The sequence below is a fragment of the Rhincodon typus genome, chromosome 14 (genome assembly GCF_021869965.1).
Source record: "Rhincodon typus isolate 14 chromosome 14, sRhiTyp1.1, whole genome shotgun sequence".
NCBI classification, from domain to species: domain Eukaryota; kingdom Metazoa; phylum Chordata; class Chondrichthyes; order Orectolobiformes; family Rhincodontidae; genus Rhincodon; species Rhincodon typus.
The window spans coordinates 44,701,110-44,724,616 of record NC_063345.1 but is presented as its reverse complement, the minus strand read 5'-3'; the positions used below and the strand labels follow the sequence as shown (position 1 = coordinate 44,724,616).

The 23,507-nt window shown below is 40.6% G+C and overlaps 2 protein-coding genes across 4 annotated transcripts in view; one reads left to right on the top strand and one right to left on the bottom strand.

Annotated features, from left to right (window-relative positions):
- The window catches only part of enox2 (ecto-NOX disulfide-thiol exchanger 2), a 200,381-nt gene extending 188,711 nt beyond the window's left edge, over nucleotides 1-11,670 (bottom strand). For 2 of the 3 annotated variants that reach the window (XM_048604978.1, XM_048604979.1), the window contains exons 1-2: nucleotides 11,566-11,670; nucleotides 2,375-2,504 (exon numbers count right to left, since the gene is read on the bottom strand). The gene's annotated coding sequence lies outside the window, so the exon portion shown is untranslated. The remainder of the gene's footprint in view (nucleotides 1-2,374; nucleotides 2,505-11,565) is intronic. The other variant, XM_048604980.1, reaches the window with a different exon arrangement.
- Nucleotides 11,671-11,824: 154 nt separating this feature from the next.
- LOC109915885 (ATP-binding cassette sub-family C member 5-like) overlaps nucleotides 11,825-23,507 on the top strand; it is a 129,239-nt gene continuing 117,556 nt past the window's right edge. The window contains exon 1 of the mRNA XM_048605327.1: nucleotides 11,825-12,044. The gene's annotated coding sequence lies outside the window, so the exon portion shown is untranslated. The remainder of the gene's footprint in view (nucleotides 12,045-23,507) is intronic.

The window sequence follows — 23,507 nt, the reverse complement described above, 5'->3', positions numbered from 1 at the left end:
TACTGAATGCTGTTGAAGGCAATATTGATGCGGTTCAGTAATGTGAGCTGCCATGTTCTGGATGGTGTCAGGTTTGAGTGTGATTAGAGTTGCAGTCATCCAGGCAAGTGGGGAGCATTTCAGCACAGCCCTGCCTTGTGCCTCAGGTGGTGGTCAGTCTTTAGGGAGTCAGGAGATGAGTTACTCACCGCAGCATTCCTAGCCTTGTAGACATTGTGTTTATATGACCAATGCAGCTGAGCTTCTGGTTAATGGCGACTCACAGGATTTGGAAATGGGGCATTCAGCGATGATAATTGAATGTCAATGGACAATTGAGTAGATATCCCCTTGTTGGAGATGGTCATTTGCCACTTCAGCCCAAAAATGAGATATTGTCCAAGTCTTGCAGTATTTGGACATGTGGGAGCAAATTACTACAGATGCGAGAATCTGTACTGATGGAGAGTCATCCAGACTCCAAATATTAGCTTGCTTTCTGTCCATGGATGCTACCTGACCCACTGTGATCGCCAGCATTTTTTGTTTTCAGTACAGGTAGTTCTGCTATAACCCGTGTTTCATTAATGTGAATTTGGCTGTAACACGATTGATGAATAGCTGTTTGGATAATGCGAACTTTCTGCTGTACAGGTATAGCGATTTTGTATAGCTATTTCCTTATAACGCAATTGTCTATTGCAGTTTTCTATAGCGCGAGGTCACAAAATAACGCAACTATCACATTATAGAAGAACTATCTGTACTTGGACATGGCCTGTTTCAGTATTGTGAATGGTGTCGAATGCTGTGCAGCCATCAGCTAGCATTCTACGTATGACCTTAAGATGACGGGGTGGGGCGGGGGTGGCGCACAGCTGGTGGTGGTGGAGGAGGGGTGGAGAATCATTCAGGAAGCTACACCTAGGATGCTACCCTGAGGAATTCCTGCTGGGATGTCCTGGAACTGAGACGACTGACCCACAACCACCTTCAGGTATGCCAGATATGACTTTAATTAGCACAGAGTTCCCCTCCCTGTCCTATTTCCAGTGACTCCAGTTTTCTTTGATGCTACACATGACCAAATATGGCCTTGATGTCAGGGGCAGTCACTCTCACCTCAACTCTGGTGTTCAACTCTTTTGTCCTTGTTTGAACCAAAGCTGTAGTGAGGTCATGTGCTGAGCAATCCTGGCAGAAACCAAAACAAGTGTCGTGAGCAGGTTCTCGCAAAGCAACTGCTGCTTGATAGCACTGCTGATACTGCTAGAATGGTTGTGACAGTCCTATGGGAAACGTTTGCCACTCGCAGTATTCTGGATGTTGCTACTGCAACAACAGTCCATGGTTTGCTCATGAGATTTTCAAAGCATTTAAAACAACACTCGGCTTTCAGCATGTCACAAGTTAACCTGGATAACCTCAGTTTGATGGCAAGGCAGAATGAGCAATTCAGACAGTGAAAAGAGATTTTCTTACTGATCTGATCATTTACCGCTCAACCTTGCTCTCCCCAGGACTGTCTCCCTCTGAACTGCTGATGGGGCAGATTAAAAGCTCAACTCCGTACGTTGCTGAGTAACTTGGTTCCAAGAGACATAGTAGGGCAATTCAGATAGCTTTTCTTTGGGGAAGCTAATCCTGGAGTAGGTAAATGCAGAATTATAACAAATAAGACCATGTGAAAATGTTGCCTACATTGGGTCATGGACAACTAGCCTGAACAAGGGACCTGTGTAGGAAGAGTACTGTGAGAGATGAGCTTCTGCGCACATCCATTATACCTTTTAGACACAACTGAAGGAACTCTGGCTGCATTTGCTGTCACTTTATCCCATTATTCGAGCCTACCCAGTTATCAACTTTTCTGCAGGAGCCACCTACTCCGAATCCTGACTCTGTGGAAGGGGGCGATTTGGCCCATCAAGTCCACACCAACCCTCTGAAGAGCATCCCATCCAGACCCACTCCATTCCAATAACCATGCATTTTCCATGGCTAATCTACCTAGCCTGCACATCCATAGACACTATGGACAATTCAGCGTGGCCAAACCATCCAAACTGCACATCTTTGTGGACTGTGGGAGGAAACCCAAGCAGACACGGGGAGAATGTGCACACTCCACACAGATTCGATCGAGGGTGCAATCGAACCCGAGTACCTTGCACTGTGAGGCAGCAGTGCTAACCATTGAGCCACCATGCTGCCTCTAGCAAGGTAGCCCCTAAGTACTCTGGGCGGGGGACTTGAATATCTTTCACCTAGAGTTAGCTCAGTAGCACCACTACTGATCATGCAGATGGGACCTAAAGGATATAGCACCTACACTAGACTGAGAGATTGAGAGAGAAACAATGAAACAGAAAAACATACTTGACCTTGTACTCACCAATCTACTTGCAGCAGCTGCATCTGTTCAGATGTATCAGTAGGAGTGACCACTGTAGTCCTTGTGGAAATGAAGTCCCACCTTAGCAATGAGGATACGGTCCACCACGTGCTGTGACATTATCACCATGCTGAATGGGATAGATTTTGAACAGATCAAGCAACAGAAGACTGGGCATCCATGAGGGGTTATAGGCCATCAGCAACAGAAATGTACTCAGTCATAAACTGTTATGGCTTGATATATCCTCCACTCTAACATTATCATCAAGCCAGGTGATCAGCCTGAATCAACAAAGAGTGATGGGGGCATGCCAATAGCACAGAATCTTAGAATTGTTACTGAGCAAGAGAACATTCAGTCTATCGTGCCGGTGTTGACCCTTCAAACGAGCATCTCCACCAAGTGCCAACTTCCTGCTTCCCCCCTGCCCCCAGCTAAGTTACCATGAATCCCGTGCATGCTTTTTCCAATGTTCTTAAATCCTATCCATTAGAAGTTTCTCCAATAGCTTCCCAACCACTGATGTGAGACTTACTGGTCTACAGTTTCTTGGATTATTCCTAGTTCCCTGTTGAACAGAGAAACAATATTAGCTACTTGCCAGTCCTCCAGGACCTTGCCAGTGGCTCGTGAGGGTACAAAGTTCTTGGTCACGGGCCCAGCAATCTCGTTTCTTACCTCTCTCAATAAACTGGGGTAGTACCATCGGGCCTTGGGGACTCACCACCTTAATGCTCTTCAAATGGTCCTAATACCACACCTTTCTTGATCTCAAAATGCTCAAGCATATTAGCATGCTCCATACTAATCTCACTATCCTCCATGTCTTTCTCCTGGGTGAATACCTACGCAAAGCACTCGTTTGTGATCATAGAATCCCTACAGTGTGGAAACAGGCCATTCGGCCCAACAAGTCCACACTGCCCCTCCGAAGAGCATTCCACCCAGACCCATTCTCTTACCCTTTCCCTGTAACCCAGCATTTCCCATGTCTAATCCACCTAACTTACACACCCCGAGACACTATGGGCAATTTACCATGGCCAATCCACCTAACCTGCACATCTTTGGACTGTGGGAGGAAACTGGAGCACCCGGAGGAAACCCACGCAGACACAGGGAGAACGTGCAAACTCCACACTGACAGTCGGCCGAGGGTGGAATCGAAACCGGGTCCCTGGTGCTGCGAGGCTGCAGTGCTAACCACTGAGCCACCATGCCACCCCAATCTTGCCCACCCCACATCCTCTGTCTCCAAGCACAAGCTCCCTCCTTCATCCTCGAGTGGTCCTACCAATTCCCTAGCCATCCTCTTGTTTTTAAATGCGTGTAAAGAATGCCTTGAAATTCTCTTTAACCCTATTTGCCAAGGTCATTTCATGGCCTCTCCTTGCTCTCCTAATTCCCAGCTTGATTTCTTGCCTGCTTTCTTTATATTCCTCACAGGCCTGTCCAATTTTGACTTCCTAAACCTTACATATACTTTTTTACCTTCAATTGAAACAAAATTTGACACCACCCACGGTGCTTCCAACAATTCCCTTGATACATACTACCTTTTCAGAGCATGTGGACAAATGGCAAGTAACATTTGCACAATAAATGCCAGGCAATGACCATCTCTAATAACAGACCATCTAACCACTTCCCCTTGACATTCAATATTGGTACCATCACTGAATCCCCCTACTATCAACATCCTGAGAGTTGCCAAACTGGATTCACCAAAAATATAGTGGCTACAAGATCAGGACAGAGACTAGGAATAATGTGGCAAGTAACTTAACTCCTGACTTCTCAAAACGTGTCCGCCACCTACAAGGCACAAGTCAGGAGTACGATGGAATATTCCCCACTCACCTGGAGGATGCAGTTCCAAAAACATTCATGAAGCTTGACACCATCCAGGACAAACCATCCAGTTTGATTGACACTGCATCCAGAAGCATTCACTCCCTCCACCACCGATGCTCAGAAGCAGCAGTGTGTACCAGCTACAAGATGTACTGTAGAAATTCACCAAAGATCCTCATACAGCACCTTCCAAACCCATGACCACTTCCATCTGGAAGGACAAGGGCAGCAGATACACAGGAACATCACCACCTGCATCCTCCCCTCTAAGCCACTCAACAGCCTGACTTGGAAATATGTCATTGTTCTTTCACTGTCGCTGGGTTGATATCCTGGAACTCCTCCCCAAGGGCATTGTGTGTCAAGCTACAGCAAATGAACAGCAGCAGCTCAAGAACACATCTCACCACCACCTTCTCAAGGGCAGCGAGGGACAGGGAATAAATGATGGCCAGCCAGCAATGCCCATGTCCTACAAGTGAATAAAAAAAACTTGGCAGATGGAGTATAATATGCAGAAATGAGAGACTATACACTTTGACAGGGCGAACAGAGGAGCTGAATATTATTTAAATGGAGAAAAACTGCAAAAGGCTTCAGAACTCATGGGTTTGGGAGTCCTCATGCATGAATCCTAAAAGGTAGCAACAAGTTCAGTGAGTAATAGGAAATTCAAATAGAATATTGGCCTTTATTTCAAAGGGAAGCGAGTATAACATTAGTGATGTTTCACTGAAACTGTACAAGGCACTAGTCAGATGGCAACTGGAAGACTGAACAGTTTTGAGGTCCTTATCCAAAGAAAGATGCACCGGCATTGAAAGCAGTCCAGAAGTAGTTCACTGGGCTGATGCCGGTATGAAGGAACTCTTCCATGAGTGATTGAGTTGGTTGGGCCTAAACTCACGGGAATTCAAAAGAATAAGAGCAGACCTTGTTGAAACCTACAAGATTCTTAGGGGATTTGACAGGGAGGTTGTTTCCCCATATGGGAGAGTCTAGGACCACATGGCATTATCTCAGAATAAAAGCTCACACACTTAAGACAGAGATGTGGAAGAACTCCTTCTGAGAGTAGTGAAATTGTGGAATTCTTTATTGCAGGGGGGTTGTTGAGACTGGGTTGTTAAATATATTCAAGGCTCAGATATACAGATTTTTAATCAATAAGGAAATCAACAGTTATAGAGATAAGGCAGTAGTGTAGAGTTGAAGATTATCAGATCAGCCATAACTTTATTGAATGGCAGAGCAGACTTGATGGGCTGAATGGCCTATTTCTGCTCTTACATCTTATGAGAAATAATTGGTTGAGGTGTTGCTATGGAGAATGAACTAGTCAACAATGACTTCCTGTTGCAATCTCCATGTACTGCCTGTACCACTGTCCGCTTGCCAGCTCATCAGTATTCTTCTTTCATACTGTGTGTGAATGTTGATTTCCCTTTACTTCAGTATTTTTTTCGAAAATTCTACTGATGATTTCAAGACTAAAAAAAAAGTTTGTTTTTTTTTACAGCAATACCCAAGTTTTGGACAAGACTATAAAAGATTTTCCACTAATTACTAATTCACTGACATAAACCGCTTTTCCCCAGTTGACTTTACCCTAACCTTTCATTATTAATGCCATCTATTTTTGCAGAGTATACAGCCCAAATGTGGCAATAGGAATGGTGAAACTGTCAGCATTCACCATCATTACTCCTCTGGAAACCACGCACGCACACTAACATAGAAATTCTGAATTTGTCAGTGATTTTACGCTCTTTTAAAGATTGCAACATGGAGGTACGCCCAGAATGCAACCTGAAAGCAATCACGGAATTGAGAACCCTAAACAAGGCTTTCATTCCTGGTGTCAGCCTAGTGAACCTTCTGTGGAATTCCTCGAATACAAATATATCCTTAAGGAGACCAAAATAGTACACAATATTTCAGGTCCAGTCTCAGCAATGCCCTGTACAGTTGCAGTAAGACTTCTTAACTTTTATATTCCGTTTCCTTTGTTATAAAGATCACGTCACAATGTTAATAAGGTGTTACATAAAGGAACCATATACATGTATCCATATGCACTGGAACATAAAATGACAGTGAATAGTCCCATACTACTAATAATTCATAGAACCAATTAAAACCAGAATCCCGTTTACCCAACCTTGTGACTCCTGAACCATATTAACTCCTGTTTCAGTATGTCTTGATGTATACATTCTCATTTTTGCTTTCAAATCCCTTCCTCTGTCTTTAACCCTGCATCTATACCCACAACCCTTAGAGATCTACATTGTTCCATCTCCGACCTCTTGATCATCCCCAATTTTAAGTAATGCCACTATTGGTGATCATGCTGTATAGGCCCCAGGCTCTGGAATTCCATCCTTAAACCCCTCTGTACCTATATCCCTTCTTCCCTTAAAGATTCAGCTCAAATTTATTTTATTTGACCAAGTTTTTGGCCATCTGCCCAAGTTGGGACAAATTTCTTTTTGATATGCACTTGAGAAGCACCTTACAACCTTTTACCATGTTAAAAAGGTGTTACATCATTATTCCAGCTCCCTACAGCAGACTATTTACCAGTCAAATTAGTATTGGAGGTGGCACCAATTATTTATTAAAATAATTCTGAGATGGTCCAACTCTTGTCTGGATATTTTAAGTCAGTTCAGACCAATTTAGAATCATGCTTTGCCATGAACACAGTGCTACAAAAAGAACAAGTGTTCAGCCAAATTACCATGAGAATTTGGCATGTGTTTCAAATACCAAACAAGTTTATACCACTCAAATTGAGAAGCAGTGAAACATTTTTGTCAATTTGTGAATTTTGGTAAAGAAGCAACACATTTTGTGCTTAACTAATGAAACTCACCAAGATTAAGAGGTGAAATGTTAAAGAAAAGATTTGTGAAGCGAATTTACAGCAATCACTTCATAATTTATCTGGCCACTCAATCCAGACTACAGTTAGTGGTGCTGTTAATATTCATACTGGGAAACAACTTTTGTACCACAGCAGAATTGACTAGTAAGCAGATAGTGGCATTCCAACAAAATATGCCATGATGTAGCAAGCTGCCATGACAAATTTCAATGTTTTTAGTATGATATAAACAAGCTGAACGGAGATTATGGCTCTTTTAAAAATTAAAAGTGGGGATGATGCCAAGATGTCCCAAACCTTCTGAACAGGTACATAAATATCATTGCAGCAACTGAACTAGGAATAAGGACTAAACAAGTGGCCACAGACAGACCAAATTTTCTTTTTTTTTTTGAAAAGAGGTGACCAAGATCAAGCTCCAGCTCCCTGTGTCAGGTTTTTTGCTGTTTGATGCAAGGTAAGAAATTTCTTTTTAAGAAAAAATTGAGAATGCAAAAATATTTGTACACACATTGCAAACTCAAAGTTTCTTCTTCAATACCCACTGGCAACAAAAAACAATGCTATGAAGCAGAATATCACCACATCTGAATAACACATTTATAAACTGTTATTAAAGTACAAGTGATGCTCTGCATTGTTTCTGGAGAATGAAGGGCCTTTTTAAGAGTTCCTTTTACAGCACACAAAGGGCTAATTATGGTTTTATATCCAATTATGTTTTGAACACACTATTGCCCAGTCTCAACTTCTGAAGCACTTTTAAAGATTAAGAATTGGAAACATTTTAAAAGTTGACTAAAAATTAGTTGAGAGCAAGCACTAATATGAAGTCTTAAATTGTCCCAGCATAATGATCAATTTTTGACAACACAATTCTGCAGAGAACTGTAACCACAACTACTTAGTGTCAGAGGGTCATACAGCATAGAAACAGGCCCTTTGATCCAACCAGTCCATGCCAAACATAATCCCAAACTAAACTAGTCCCACCTGCCATGAATGCCAAAATAGTGAAAATTTACTGGCTCTTCTAATTATACTTGATTCCATCTCAACCTTAAAAAGACAAAGTACTAAAAGAGTACTAAAAAATGACAACAATGTCCATTTGTATCTACCTGGTCGGAGAATAGCTAGCAACTTTAAACAATAACTATGAAAGCATAAAGGGAGTTAATGTTTTGAGTTGATTTTAGCTTCTTCAGAGCTAAGAGATAATAAAAAACATGATGCGTTTATGCTGTTAAAAAGGGAAGGATGAACAAAAATTGAATAATTCTCAAAATAAGAGAGGATATTTTAATATGCAGAGCTTTCTTCAAGACTTTTAGTTGTCCGAGATTTGGATAGAGTAGAGTGCAGGAAAGATAAAATGACAAAGATGTCTTGGAACAAAAAGGCAAAGGAAGTGGCTATGATTTAGTACAATGTCAAAGCATTTGTCCAGAAAAAAAAAAATGAGGAAAGTAAACACACGAGAAACAAGATTCAAGCCAGCACATACCAAAAATGAATCAAAAAGCAGGGACAAGTTCAACAATTTCAAATTGTAAACTCTACGTGGAGTCCAGATGGAGCTATAAGATGCCAGACTGAAAGAGGAAATACTTTCCTCAAACTAGTCAGGAGCTTCAATGGAAAATTGCAAAACGCTGAAGACAGATATACGAACAGGAGAGCGAGGTGGCAAATTAACATGACAATCAGAAACTCAGACCCATGCTTGCAGAATGAACAGAAGTGTTCAGCACAGTAGTCACCCTGCCTGCATTTGGTCTCTGCAGGGTAGAGATGACTACAGTCTGATCAGGAAGTGATGTATACTAAATTGGAAGTAGTACATTTAATTTATTTATCGGTTCTATGTCCTAGCACAACTCACTGATTACAAACATGTTCTTTGAATTCTTCATACTAAACAGAACACAAGCCATACCTAAGTAACCTGCTCGAGTATTACTGGGAATGAACACATTTTGTTAAAGCTTTTCGTCTAACCTGCATCAGGACATTTCGCAAGAATACCAGTTCAAGGAAAAGATTCGAATGGCATAGCGGTACTTCTGGGCCAGGAATCTGGATTCAAGACCCAGAGGTGTACACTAACATCTTTGAACAGGTGAATTAGAAATTATTTCCCAGTTCATTGAGTAAAATCAAAATTTGTACTGCATTAGATAGTACTGATTGATTGGCAAGTGGATTCTGATTGGTAGAAGTGTTGCCATGGGAGAATGGAATCATTAATGACAGTTATCGGCGTTGTTTAAATTTTAAACCAGACAGCTCGACTTTGATTGTCATGGCATTACATCCAGAAATTTACCAGCTATTTGCTGTTACCTATTTTGTTGAATTGAAACTGGCACTGAGCATGAAGTATTCTTTCATCAGTAAAGAACAGGGTCCCATGTATTAATATATGGAACTTTCAGTACACGTAATTGCACCACACTGCAAGTCTGACTGACAATCATAATTTGGTTGTCATTGTAAATCTTTGTACAACAAAAGAAAAATGTTCAAGCCTCACACAATTTTAAAATTTTCTAAGCGTTTAGGGAACAGTGTTACTAGGTGCTTTCTGTATGACAATTCTTGATTTAGAGTCGACTTGCCAACTAATCAGCACTCTTTCTTCCTTTGATACAAGTTGTTGTTATGTTTGAAATTTGGCATTGTTGTCTTCCATGCATTAGGACAAATGCAAAGGGTTTCATCAAAATGGCACTTAGTTCAAGCAATATTCAAGTTTTGCATTTGCAAACTATAAATAAATTGCTTATTCACTTAGGATTGAGAGGGCTCTTTGGCAGTAAGGGTAGAGATGGTAAAAGGCCAGGTGTTACAAACTGTTACAATTGCACGTGAGAAGTGGATGAAGTGTTGAGCATGATGGAGGAGTGGACACTGCAGAGAGAACAAAACCTTCAGAATGCTGACAGTAGAGAGGAGGATCTATTTGGTGATAGCAGAAATGGCAAAGCATAATCCTTTGAATATGAAAGTTGGTGGATGGAAAGAGGACAACAGGAATCTATTATCCTCTGGGAAAGAGGTGACCGTAGAAGTGCAGGAAATAGGTTAGGCATGGTTGAGGTCACAACAAACCACAGTGGCTGGCTGGCTAATGGGGAGAAGCCTTGCTCGAGGAAAAGGTAGACATACCAGAGATGTTGTTGGTGGAAGCCTTCATCATCAGACGTGACAGAAAAAAACTGGCAAGGTATGAGTAAGTGCAGTCAAGTAAGCTGAGTGTCGGTGGGGTCACAATGAATATTAGGAGATAGCCAGAGAGAAGTCGAGGAAGGGAAATGTCAGAGACGGACCATATTAAGACATGTCTGGATGCTAGAAGTAAAGTTTAAGTTTTTCTGTTCCAGAGAAGCGTAGGAAACAGCTCCGATACACAAATCTGCCTTTTGTTCCATGATTTCTTTGTCTTTGAATCTCCCACCCTCACCCCTTATTTTCCCCCATTTACATCGACACAGGTTGCTTCCTTAAGTTCATGTTCAACATTACTCTCTCTCGCCACAGATGTTGCCAGACGTGCTCTGTCCAGCACTGTTTCCATTTCAGATTTACACCATCCGCAGTATTTGCTTTTCTTTACGTTAACCGTACTACCTTCCTCGCGGATACAACCCGCCCTGCGGGCCATTGCCAACTTACTCCCTGATTATTCCAGTTGCAGTTTCAACTCCTAACGAAGACAAGAATAAGCCAACAAACACAACAGTGATAGTAGGAACTGCAGATGCTGGAGAATCTGAGATAACAAGGTGTGGAGCTGGATGAACACAGCAGGCCAAGCAGCATCAGAGGAGCAGGAAGGCTGACGTTTCGGGCCTAGGCATGAGTAAGTGCAGTCAAGTAAGCTGAGTGTCGGTGGGGTCACAATGAATATTAGGAGATAGCCAATCTCCAGAAAGAGAGAGAGAGAAGTCGAGGAAGGGAAATGTCAGAGATGGACCATATTAAGACATGGCCTAGGCCCGAAACGTCAGCCTTCCTGCTCCTCTGATGCTGCTTGGCCTGCTATGTTCATCCAGCTCTACACCTGGTTATCTCGGACACAACAGTGTGCTGATTCAGGACTCGGATGACTTGTTGTCTCGGATGACCACCGGTTCCAGTTCGCCGCGAAACAACCAACACTTTCCGGCAGGAGGCGCTTGGAGACATCTGCAGACGCGATGTAAAAACTCGGAACAATTAAATACCAGCCAGATAGTTTCGCACCTTGTTTGAAAGGGAACAGGAAAAACCGAGGGTGGTGTAAAATATAGTCCATTATTAAAAGCTATGTATGCAACCATCAAAAAAATCCATCATCATTTGCTACATTAAGAAAAAATAAAGCATCAGAAGTAAACGGATTGCAAAGTAATAAAGCACGCACATTATAATGACTGAAATCACTTTTTAAGCCACTCACCGTTCACTGGCTATAGCTGCAGCTCGTGATCCTACCGACAGTTCCGCGTTTCCATGCAGCTAAACGACAAGGCTATGAAAGCACAAGATGGCCCATGCACCGACTTGCATCATGTGACCAACAGGCGGGAGGCGTGTCCGAGTGCAACGGCCAACGCCGCACAGCTGAGCGAGCGGCACAAGCGCACTACCCTAGGGGCATGCTGGGAGTGTGTCTGGTTACTATGGAGACGACTTGCGGGTGTGTTCGATGAGGGGAAGAGCTGTGCAATCTACCCGGACATGTTTTCATTGGACGCAGAGTTTGAGCGAATGGTTCCTGTTTTATTAATCTTCATTATATTTATTTTGTTCGTACTAAGTAATTTTTTGTTGTTGTACATGATTCCGGTAAATATATACAACCGCTCGCCTCTGACTTTGCGAAGGGGGACGTAAATAAAGTGGAAATTGGATTTCACGTTGTTTATTTCTTCTCAGGTGAGGATCTATCTCCTGTATGGAATTTATGTATAAACCTTTTTTCTGCGATAGCAAAAAATGATTAATGCAGTTGAATGTCCGGACTTTATGTTCCTTTCTAAGACTTGCGAGCACCCCGGTGTTTGTAAAATACTACGGACATCAATGTAAATGACCAATCGTTCAGATTATTGATGCAGGGTTTCGTCAGTTTTGGAGTGGCTTTCTGTGAAGTAACGTGAGACGTTATTACGATTTGAATTAAGATTAATGTCCGGTCGTATTGCATGTTTTTTTAAAGTAATTCATTTTTAGTCCTTTAAATACACTTTTTGAAAACTTAAACTGATCTACTTGAAGGCTATAAGCACACTAATAGGTGTCTAGTTTTGCCTGAGTTTTTTGGGGGATGTTTGCATGACGTGCAGCAAGAATAATATGCAAAATGTGGAAAAATATCGTTTTCTGAGCGATATTAATAAACAAATGTTCACGTGTTTAAACCAAGGTTCAGAAACTAAAATATTAGAATAAAGTAAAAAGCATTCACAGATTTGAAGCGGAGGTGACCATTGAATGATACTTATGTCGTCTTGCAGTGTCAAATAATTATCTCAGATATTCCTAGAATTTCTTTTCGTTTAACTTCAGGTATGACGAATCTAATAATTTGGTTAGCGATTCGAAGTAGGGAGGGTTTATACAGAGCCAAATGTGTATCAGCGAGAGTATCATCTTCGGTTTCCCGAACGTGTTAAGGTTGAGGTGTCATAGACTATATAGAAAGTCTTAACTTTAAATATTACCAAAAAAGTTCTTTAAAAATCTCCCGATGCTTTTTATGGACACCACCGCTTATACCTATATCGATTTTTCAACATTATCATTCTAATCCCCAAGTATAAAACAACCTGGCCTTGCAGTAGTGGCGTTGCGAGTAAATTTAAGTGTCCGCGAATTAATTTCTCCAAATCTCAGAGAACGTTTCACATAATTAAAGATCAGCGTAGAATTTCACAAGATACTAAATATTCTCTACTGCATGACTCCTCGACTAAAGTAAATGTGCCATAGAGGTAAAAATATGTAATCCTAATCCAAAATGTTGAAAGGAAAGGCGTGATGTGAGTTCAAATTCCACCTGCTCCAGAGGTGTGTCATAACATCTCTGAATAGGTTGAATAGAAAAAAATGGAGAATTGGTGGGACTTATGAGTGGAAAGAGCAGTAAGACTGAGTGATTAATTAAGTTTGTCAAAAAAGAAAAGTCTCTTGGTTTCTGTTTCAATGATCCAATGGTTTGGATCTGGATTGACATTGATAGCAGCAGATGATTGCCTAAAGGTGAAGATTGGAAACTGTTATTTTCAGACAGAAGATTGTGCTTGAAGTTTCTTTGGAGTAGAATAGTCCAAACTGGGTGAAAAGTATCTATCTGATTTTCCACCAATGTTTAGCTGAACCTTGCAATTAATGGGAAAAAAATCAAGTGAATATGTGGCTATAGAATATATCTTTACCAAGAAAAAAATCAAGGTATTGCATTGGCACTGTTGCTTTCCAGTAGAATTAAAGTATTCTCTAAGGTAGAGACTCCTAGTGGAGATGGTTTGGAAATTCCACCAACATTTATGGTCAGAATATATACCTAATAAACAGATATGAGGCATTGTCAGATTTTGATAAGTTAAGAAAGTAGAATGCATACCCTATCAAAGAGTACATAACGGAATTTAACAGACTATGTGCAAGTTTGCAATAATTCTACTTGGAGATTGCTAATTCAGTGTAGCCTTAAATTGTTGGTCTTTGCTAAGATATTGAACATGAATTAGTCTCCTGTATTAATTAGAGTCATATGTTCAGGAAAAAAACACACTTTTGGAAACAAACGTCAGAAATCTTAAAATATTCTTTGGAAAGCATTCATTCTTGGTGGCCTGAATGACTCAAGGAAACATTCAACAGTAACACTGAATGGAGGATTAATTGGAGGTGGCAATGTGCAACTGCAGTGTCCAGATATAGATCAAATGTCAATATGAAAGAAGAATAACCCAAAAGGTGCAAGGATAGAGATATCCACCTGCTTCAGTTTTGAGGTTACAGCATTTTGAAGTCCTTAAAATGTGGTGATTCCCTGTAAAGTTGTTGGAGCAGGCCACTTTATCAGTACTGACATTGTCAAATGAAATGCCCTTAATTTTGAGCAGAATGTGTACAAAAAATGGGCTTAAATGAAACTTGACATGGAACATGATAAGACAATTGTTTTGGAAAGTCATTGGATATTCAGTTCACACAATCCATTATTGTATCCCTTTAAAAACCAAAATTCTCTAGTCAAAATCTAAATTCAATTTAAATAAAATTAATTGACATCAGGAGATGTGATGAGAAAATTACTAATTATCTTCAAACTACACTGACAGTTTGATCACCTATCTTCTCTCATGTTCAAAATACTACTAAAGAATGCAGGAATAGTGCCTGATGAATATACTAATCTTGGAAGAGTTCAACAATTAAATCTGACAAACGTAAAACATATAGGACATTATCACAACTCAGAGTGAGCCTCCCATTTGCAACACACTTTAATGAAGTTGTAGCAATAGATTTGAAGGTATGGATTAAGGAAAATAACATTTTTATCTTGCACTTTATAGGCATGAGAATTAGATTTATTGAGTCTACTATAACATATAATAAAGAAAAACAAAACAATATTGGACAAGATAATGGAGAAATTGTTAAGGACTGGACTGGGAACACCAGATACATTCCTAACTGGCAATGGAGAAATTTGCCATTGACGAAATTAGGGATACATAAAAATATGGATATTGTCTCAAGCTCAACTAGGGCCTAGCCAGCAATGCCCACATCCTATGAGTGAATAAAAAAAGTATGTGCCTTTGGAAGACTTTTAAATTCCTTTTTATATCAGCTGCCAGTTTCTTCTCATATTTTCTGTTTGTTTCTCTTATTTGTTTCTTTTTCAATTTCCTTCTGAACCTTGAATAATCCATCCAGTTCTCAATTATATTATCCACCCAATGACTGATGTCAGTGCCTTTCTTCTGCTTTTTTTTTATTCATTTTGTAATCCAGGAAGCACTAACTTTGTTTACCTTTCCCCTTTGTGGGAATATACCTTGACTGTGCATGAACTACCTCTTCTCGAAAGCCAACCCATGATCAGTTACCATTTTGCCTGATAATCTTTGGATTGATCCAGATAAATTACCCACAGAAGTAGGCATTCCCCCCTTTTTTTTTTTAACTTGGATTGCTCCTTGACCTCCTCAGTAATATTCTTAAATCTTGTGGTATAATAATAACTCTCCCTAAATTTCTTCCAACTGACACTTTTCATTTGGTGCATCTCATTCCCAAGAGCCAGGTTTCTCAATGCCTCCTTTCTCATTAAACTGGAAACGTGCTGTTATGGAAAATATTCCTTAACAGGGTCTGGGAACTTTGTTCCTGTCTGCCCTTTACACTACTATCCCAGTCTAAATTAAAAGATTAACGGTCCTTATAACTACTCCATAATTCTCTATAATTTCATCGCAAATTTGTTCCTCCTACATCTTTCATAATAATTGATAAACTGTTGCCTGCAGGAAGCAAAGAAATTGAACCTTTTGCTTCTGCTTCCCTAACCTTAGCCAAATAAATTGTGTTCTCAACCCCATTATGTTCTCAATCTTTTTTTCTTCTTTGAGACTTTGTAGCGTTTGGTACAAATGAGTGGCATGCTGGGCCATTTCAGGAAGCAATTGAGAGTCAACCACATTGCTGTGGGTCTGGAGTCACATGTAGGCCAGACCAGGTGAGGGTGGCAGATTTCCTTCCCTGAAGGACATTAGTTGTACCACTCGCTACAAAGTCTCAAAGAAATGAAACTGGGCAGATCACCTAGCATCGACATAGGCACCGGAAAAGACAACGGCAGAAACAGCCCTGTCGATCCTGCAAAGTCCTTCTCACTAATATATGGGGGTTAGTGCCAAAATTGGGAGAGCTGTTTCACAGACTAGTTAAGCAACAGCCTGACATAGTCATACTCACAGAATCGTACCTTACAGACAATGTCCCAGACACCACCATCACCATCCCTGGATATGTCCTGTCTTACCAGCAGGACAGACCCAGCAGAGGTGGCGGCACAGTGGTATACAGTCAGGAGGGCGTTGCTGTAGGAGTCCTCAACATTGACTCCAGGCCCCATGAAGTCTCATGGCTTCAGGTAAAACATGGGCAAGGAAACCTCGTGCTGATTACCACATGCCGTCCTCCCTCATCTGATGAATCAGTACTCCTTAATGTTGAACAACACTTATAGAAAACACTGAGGATGGCAAGGGCACAAATGTACGCTGGGTGGGGGATTTCAATGTCCACCATTAAGAGTGGCTCAGCAGCATTACTACTGATCGAGCGGATCAGGTCCTAAAAGCTAGACTGGATCTGCGGCAGGTGGTGAGTTAACCAACAAGAGGGAAAAACATACTTAACCTCATCCTTACTAATCTGCCAGCTGCCATTGCATCTCTCCATGACAGTATCGGTAAGAGTGACATTCGCATAGTTCTTGTGGAGACGAAGCCCCGCCTTCACAGTGAGAATAACTTCCATTGTGTTGTGTAGTACTGTCACCATGTTAAATGGGACAGACTTCGCATAGAAATAGCAACTCAAGACTGAGCATCCATGAGGCGCTGTGGGCCATCAACAGCAGCAAAATTGTACTCCAGCACAATCTGTAACCTCATGGCCTGGCATATCCCCCACTGAACCATTACCATCAAGCCAGGGGATCAACCCTGGTTCAATGGAAAGTGTAGGAGGGCATGCCAGGAGCAGAACCAGGCATACCTGAAGATGAGATATCAACCTGGTGAAGCCGCCAAGCAGGACTACTTGCACGCCAAACAGCGAAAGCAGCAAGTGATAGACAGAGCTAAGCGATCCAATAACCAATGGATCAGATCTAAGCTCTGCAGTCCTGCCACATCCAGTCTTGAATGGTGGTGGATAATTAAACAACTCACTGGAGGAGGAGGCTCCACAAATATCCCCATCCCAAATGATGGAAGAGCCAGGCACATCAGTGCAAAAGATAAGGCTGAAGCATTCGCAGCAATCTTCAGCCAGAAGTGTAAATTGGCTGATCCATCTCAGCTTCCTCCAGTGGGAGGGGTGACATGTGTTCTGTATCTGTAAAATCTTCCTTACTGTCCTGTTTTTACAGCATCACCTTGATAAATTGTTATGATCTCTCTACCTAAATTAGTTTGTACAGTTTTGAATTACTTATTACTTTGGTTAGAACCTCGGCATGCGACTCTTATACCTATCATGTTATTCCAGGCATTTAGTTTGTATGCAGCACCACCTTATTTTTAATTTTTTTGTAATTATCTCTCTGCCTCACTCGATCAGATTATAGGTCATCCCTTCGCTGGTTGTTCAGCTGTTGACACTTTACTCACCCATTAACACTCTTGGTCACCTGCAGAGACTTATTATCTGACACTCCACTGACACCATTTCTATGATATTTTGATCTCTCTGCCCTTGATCTCTCTGCCTTTAAACTCTGTTTAGTGTGCTTCTCTCTCACTGTACCTGATGAAGGAGCTGCACTCTGAAAGCTTATGATTTCAAATAAACCTGTTGGACTACAACCTGGTGTTGTGTGACTTCTGACTTTGTCCATCCAAGTCCAATACCTCCACACCATGGTACTGATTATGGACCAAGACTGAAGTTTATTCACTCTTTCCTTTCCTCCCACTCAGGATGTTCCACAATCCTTCAGTTTCATCCTTGACTCTGTGACTAGGGAAACACACACTGTCCTGGATTTACATTTGGCATTGTCAGAACACTTCCTCTGTTCCTTTAACTGTCAATACTCTTATCATTTTTACTCTTTCAATCTTCTTCATGTCCTTCTAAATAGCTGAACCAGCCATTGTATCATTTACTTCGGATTCTAGATGCAGCCCCCATTACTCTCATCAGTGTTCAGAACTGTTTTGAAGAGTGCAGTCACAAGGCTCCTGCATTACCTGGCAATTTCTTCTTGACTGTCTAGTGAATACCCATTTCCTCTGACCTTGCATTCTATTAAGCTGCAAGGTGACCACATTTTTCCATGTGCTATCAGTCTTGTGCCAAGCTGCTGGCAGCTACTGTTGCAACACCAAAGCTCAGTTTGAGCTGCTGTAAATGATGACACTTCGTGAATTTATTCATGGCACGGGAAATGTCCTAGAGTTCTCACGTGGAACAGGATGTACACTCCAAGGATGGAGTGGCTCTGCCATTCTTTCATTTAATGAATGTAAAAATTACCATGTTTAAAAGTAACGACGCCACAGCCACTCACATTTCAGTTTTTGTTGTCATTTGAACATTGGAAGGTTAACTGAAGTGCTTTATTTAACCCTTACTATCAAAATAATTACAGTATTTAAATTCCCAGTTCCTTAGACTAACTTAATAAAAACCGCAAGAACTGCGGATGCTGTAAATCAGGAACAAAAACAAAGTTGCTGGAAGAGATCAGCAGATCTGGCAGCATCTGTGAAGGAAAAAAAAAGAGTTAACGTTTCGGGTCCGGTGACCCTTCCTCAGAGCCCAGTGCACTCACAGGGCTCCTGCACCACTGGAGTTCTGAGGAAGGGTCACCGGACCTGAAACGTTAACTCTTTTTTATTCCCTTACAGATACTGCCAGACCTGCTGAGCTTTTCCAGCAACTTTGTTTTTGTTCCTTAGACTAACTTACTCGAGAAAGATCCTACAGCAGTCACCAAACAATCAATTTGGGGCTTCCTGTCATTTTTTTTCTCACTTCAGTAATCCTAACTTGTTTTGCTATGCTGAAAGGATGCTTCGTAATGATTCCGATCTGCTGCAATACTCCTCCGACCTGTTTCACAGTGAACTGATCTGGTGTACATTCCGTCTCGATGGATTATTTTAAACTGAAAGAGAAATGAATTTCTAAGTAATGAATACTTCTGCTTCATATCTAGACAGTTGGCAAATTTTCAACATTACAGCTATGTTTCTGAAAGTTCATTGGTGAGAGTATTCGGATTCTACAAATGCACATCTCAATTTGTAAATGGTTATTACTTTAAAAGGTAGCTTTACTGTTATAGTATTTGCAAAAATTGCTTTTAAACTCAACATGTTCCTGGCTTTTCCCTTAACTTTGAGACCGATCTTTTTAATCAATATTGAGCAGCGAGTGTATGACCCTGGCGGCGCTATTTTTGACGCAACAATCTCTAATCTCTGTTATGCATCGTAACATATCCTTTGTGCAGCTGCCTAGGGCCACTCAAACCAGATGAAATCCCTCGACCTTCACACTCTGTTTCCTACCATGGAGCTTTCCCGCATTCAGCAAACCACGTTTCAACATTATGAAGCTAAAACTCCAGGTTCATGCCAGTTGGCGAACTCAATGGATTGATTTTAAACCAACAATAACAAGCAGCAGAGATCCTTGAAATTGCCTTTGTTCTTCTATCTGTGCAATAGGAATCTTATACCGTAGAATCTTAAACGACGAGTTGGAAAGAAAATAGGTCATATCTTTGTTAAAGAGGCAGGTAAGGTTAAATAGATTCCAATAGAAGTTAGCTTTCCAGATTCATGTATTTGAAACAAATTGTGGCAGTTGATGTCCATTGGCCCCAGATCTTCCTCCGAAGCGAAATCGTCAACGTGCGCTGGAAATTTTGCAGTCTGGTTTATGCCAAATTTCCCATGTATTCCTGCATTTCTAATCGGAGTGCGACACAGTGGGCATAGCGGATTGGATGAGGCAGACCAGTGTACTGATGCAGCCCGTAGCTGATTCACTGTTTTGATAATTCAAGCGCAGCACTGCTTACATCTCGCTGCCTATAACCTAGATTCTACGCTAAATTTATGCATGCGAAATTGTAAACTAGAGTGGACGTGTTGGTGAGTTCCCTTCAATTAGGGAAAAATATTGCGCCTGAAATTGCGGGAAGTTAAATTAATAACGGCTCAATTCGAAGTCTGGGTCTTTTGGTGAACGGAATGATAGCCAACCTCCGTAATCCATTAAATTTAAGGATTAAACGAGGCACAAAATAGCCAAATTTTTGTCTTAACGTCTTTTCTTACATAAATTTAATTTTAACACATCCACCTACTCGACAGTTTGAGTTTTACTGTCCAAAGCAATTTTCACATAAATTTAGATACAGCAGAAAAACGTTCGAACCAACCACCCTTCAATTGAGCATTATGACTTAGTGTCATTCTCTCGTTCTTTCTCCAGAACCATCGCACATTATTTCTATTGAAATGATCATCTCATAACTTCTTGAATTCCTCATTTGAACTTACTTCCACCACACTTCCAGGCAGTGCATTCCATACCCCAACCGTTGGCTGTATGAAAAAAGTTTGATTTTCTCACATATTTTAAAATTCATGCACATCTGCTCTTGATCATTTTATGAACAGGAACAGTTTAACCCGTTCTCTGTTCAGACTTCCATGATTTTAAAAACTTCAGTCAAATGTCCTCTTAGTTGTCTTTTCTCCATGAAAAATGTACCACTTTTCCCTACATACTAAAGCTTTTCATTCCCCCAAACCATTATGGTAGATCTATTTAGCACTGCATTCACATTTTCCCTGAACTGTAATCTGAAAAAGATCCACATATTCGTAGTCTTTGCTTCCTTTTAGATAATTTTCAATTCATGCCAATGTTAACACCTACATCATGAGCTTTCATTTTCTGCAATAATCCTTGATGTAGCACCTTATCAAATGCATTCTTGAAATTGTTCACTGATTCCTCTTTTTCTAAAGCATAAGTTCTTCAAAGAACTCCAATAAATTAGTTGAATATGATTTCCCTTTTAGAAAACCCTATTGGCTCTGCCTGATTATCTTGAACTCATCCAACTGCCCTGCTATGATGTCTTTAATAGTAGCTTCAAACATTTTCCCTGTGGCAGATTTCAAGCTAACGAGCCTGTACTTTCCTGCTTTCTGCCTCCTTCCCTTTTTGAACAAACAGACTGATTTGTAATTAATACACTCATCAATATAATCTTTTTGAACAAGGGCATAACATCTGCAATTTTCCAGTCCTGTGGCCCACCCACAAATCCACAGCAGACCACAAGATTATGGCCAGTACCTATGCAATTTCCTCTCTTTTTGTTCAAAATCCATGAATGTATCTCATTAATAAAATAAGACTTCATGAAGATAGAGATTAGGGCTGCATGGATCATAAAATCTTTCTTGTCTCAACAAATATATTTAGTGTGCAATTTAAGTAATTGATTATCTTTGGAATTGTACCTTGTGTCTTGTATTGTTTTTCATCATTCAGACTCCCTACATGTGTCTCTTCACACTTCTTGGCATTAACTTTCCTTTGCCATATGTCTGTTTATTCCACCAGCATCTGTGTCCTCTGTTAATTTTATCTTGGAATATCATTTCTAAATTCCTTCCCACCCTCCAGAAATTAAACTGACTAGTCAGTAGTGTTGGTATTATTTTTCTATGGCTCTTGAACTACATTTGCAAGTCCCCTCTCCTTTGACAGTATCCTTGTATGTAAGGAAGATTGGAAGATTATAGTCAATTTGCACCCTTACTTCCCTCCATACCCACAGACAAATCTGCCCTGGTTCTGGTACCTTATCAACTTAATGCAGCCAATACACAATACCTCCCATTTATCAATTTTTGGCCCATGGTGTCTCAAATATATTCTCTTTCACAATGCCTAGCAGCATTTTCTTCTTGGGTAATGACAGTTGCAAAGTAGTCCTTTAATACCTTACCCATGCCCTCTACCTCCGTGAATTTCTTGGTTGACAACTGACCTTGTATCTCTTTTTATATCTTATATCTCCATAGAATACTTCTGAATTCCCTTTATGTTATTAGCCAGTCATTTCTTATTGTTTCTAATTGGTCATCTTATTTATTTTTGCACTTCTGTTTCTGCATTCAATCTGGTTCTTACTTGCATTCTCAACTTAACATTTTGATGATGTTCACATACAACCAATCTGACATATGGAAATCTCATCTTCCCCAGAGCTAGTTTTCACGTCACAGTAATCTGACACTACCCTTCTTTTACTCTATTTTTCCAAGCTGCTGTATCCTCCTATTTCTAGACCCCCTAGCCTATGGTATTGGTAATAATTCAGAGACTATTACCTCTGATGTCCTGTTTACTAGTTTCTTTTTCCCCCAAAAATCCATTTATTGTTTCGATGAACTCGAAAGTTTCTCTGCTGCTCTTAGGCGAAGGTTTTGTCATTTAGCATATGTATCTTGTCCGTATTCTTCCTACCACAATGTATATCCTCACATTTCACAGTTCAAATTTCATGTTTTTCATTTGCTCAGTCTTGAGCTGTATGGTCCTGTTTAACTTACATCTCCATCTAAACACTTGTGTTTGTTGCCAATGTGTAGCGCAGCTGCTACAATAGCAATGTTTTTTTTCTGTATGTTTATTCGACTTTTTTTCACTATCAGTCATGTTTAACCATTTTCTCCTGCTTACATTATTTGAAATGTATTAGCACTGTGATCGGTGACTCCTTGTACAGTGCAGTAGTGACTTACATTTTAGTGACTTACATTATTGAATTATTAGTATTCACAAATATGCCCTTCCTATGGACAGTTATTGTTTATGTTAATTAATGGAAATTGTTCTCTTGTTGTAATATTCCGATTTGCGCTACTTTGTCATGTAATTAAACGATCGCATTGTGGACTGTGATCTTGGTATGATGTTCTGTGGTGACGCGAATATAAATGTTACACTAGAGGTTCTCACCCGGGAGACTTTGAGAGTTGTGAAGGGTTCACCAGATCGACATATTTTAAGAATATAATCTAAGTTAAAACTCCATTTAGCCACGGTAACTGTGCGCTATCCCTGAAATGCGTTTTCATTAAATTGCATATGGTGAAGCTAGAGAGAAACAGAAATAAGTAGACTTATTGGTGTTGAAGAACCAGAGACCATTCTCTCCATCTCCCCGAAAACCGTTTGTGACAGTTCAGAACTGATTCTTTTATTCGCCACAGATCATGCAGTGCAGACTGTCCTGCTATCGTGTTTAAATCGGACAAGGGAAGCAACAGGCCGGTGCGATGTGATATCCGTTTTCTTAGGTAATAGGCTAAGAATTACCCAAGTGTTCGGCGAACGTCCGGCTGACTTCACCTTTGTCTCCATGTGCGGCTGATTTCTGTTTGCCAGTGGCACTTCTTTACAGAGCCAAGTTTAGCATGGGCAGCTGATGAAACTCCCTCTGGGTTCGAACAACTATGAAAATTGATAGAGATAGTAGGAACTGCCGGTGCTGGAGTCTGAGATAACAAGGTGTAGAGCTGGATAAACACAGCAGGCCAGGCAGCATCA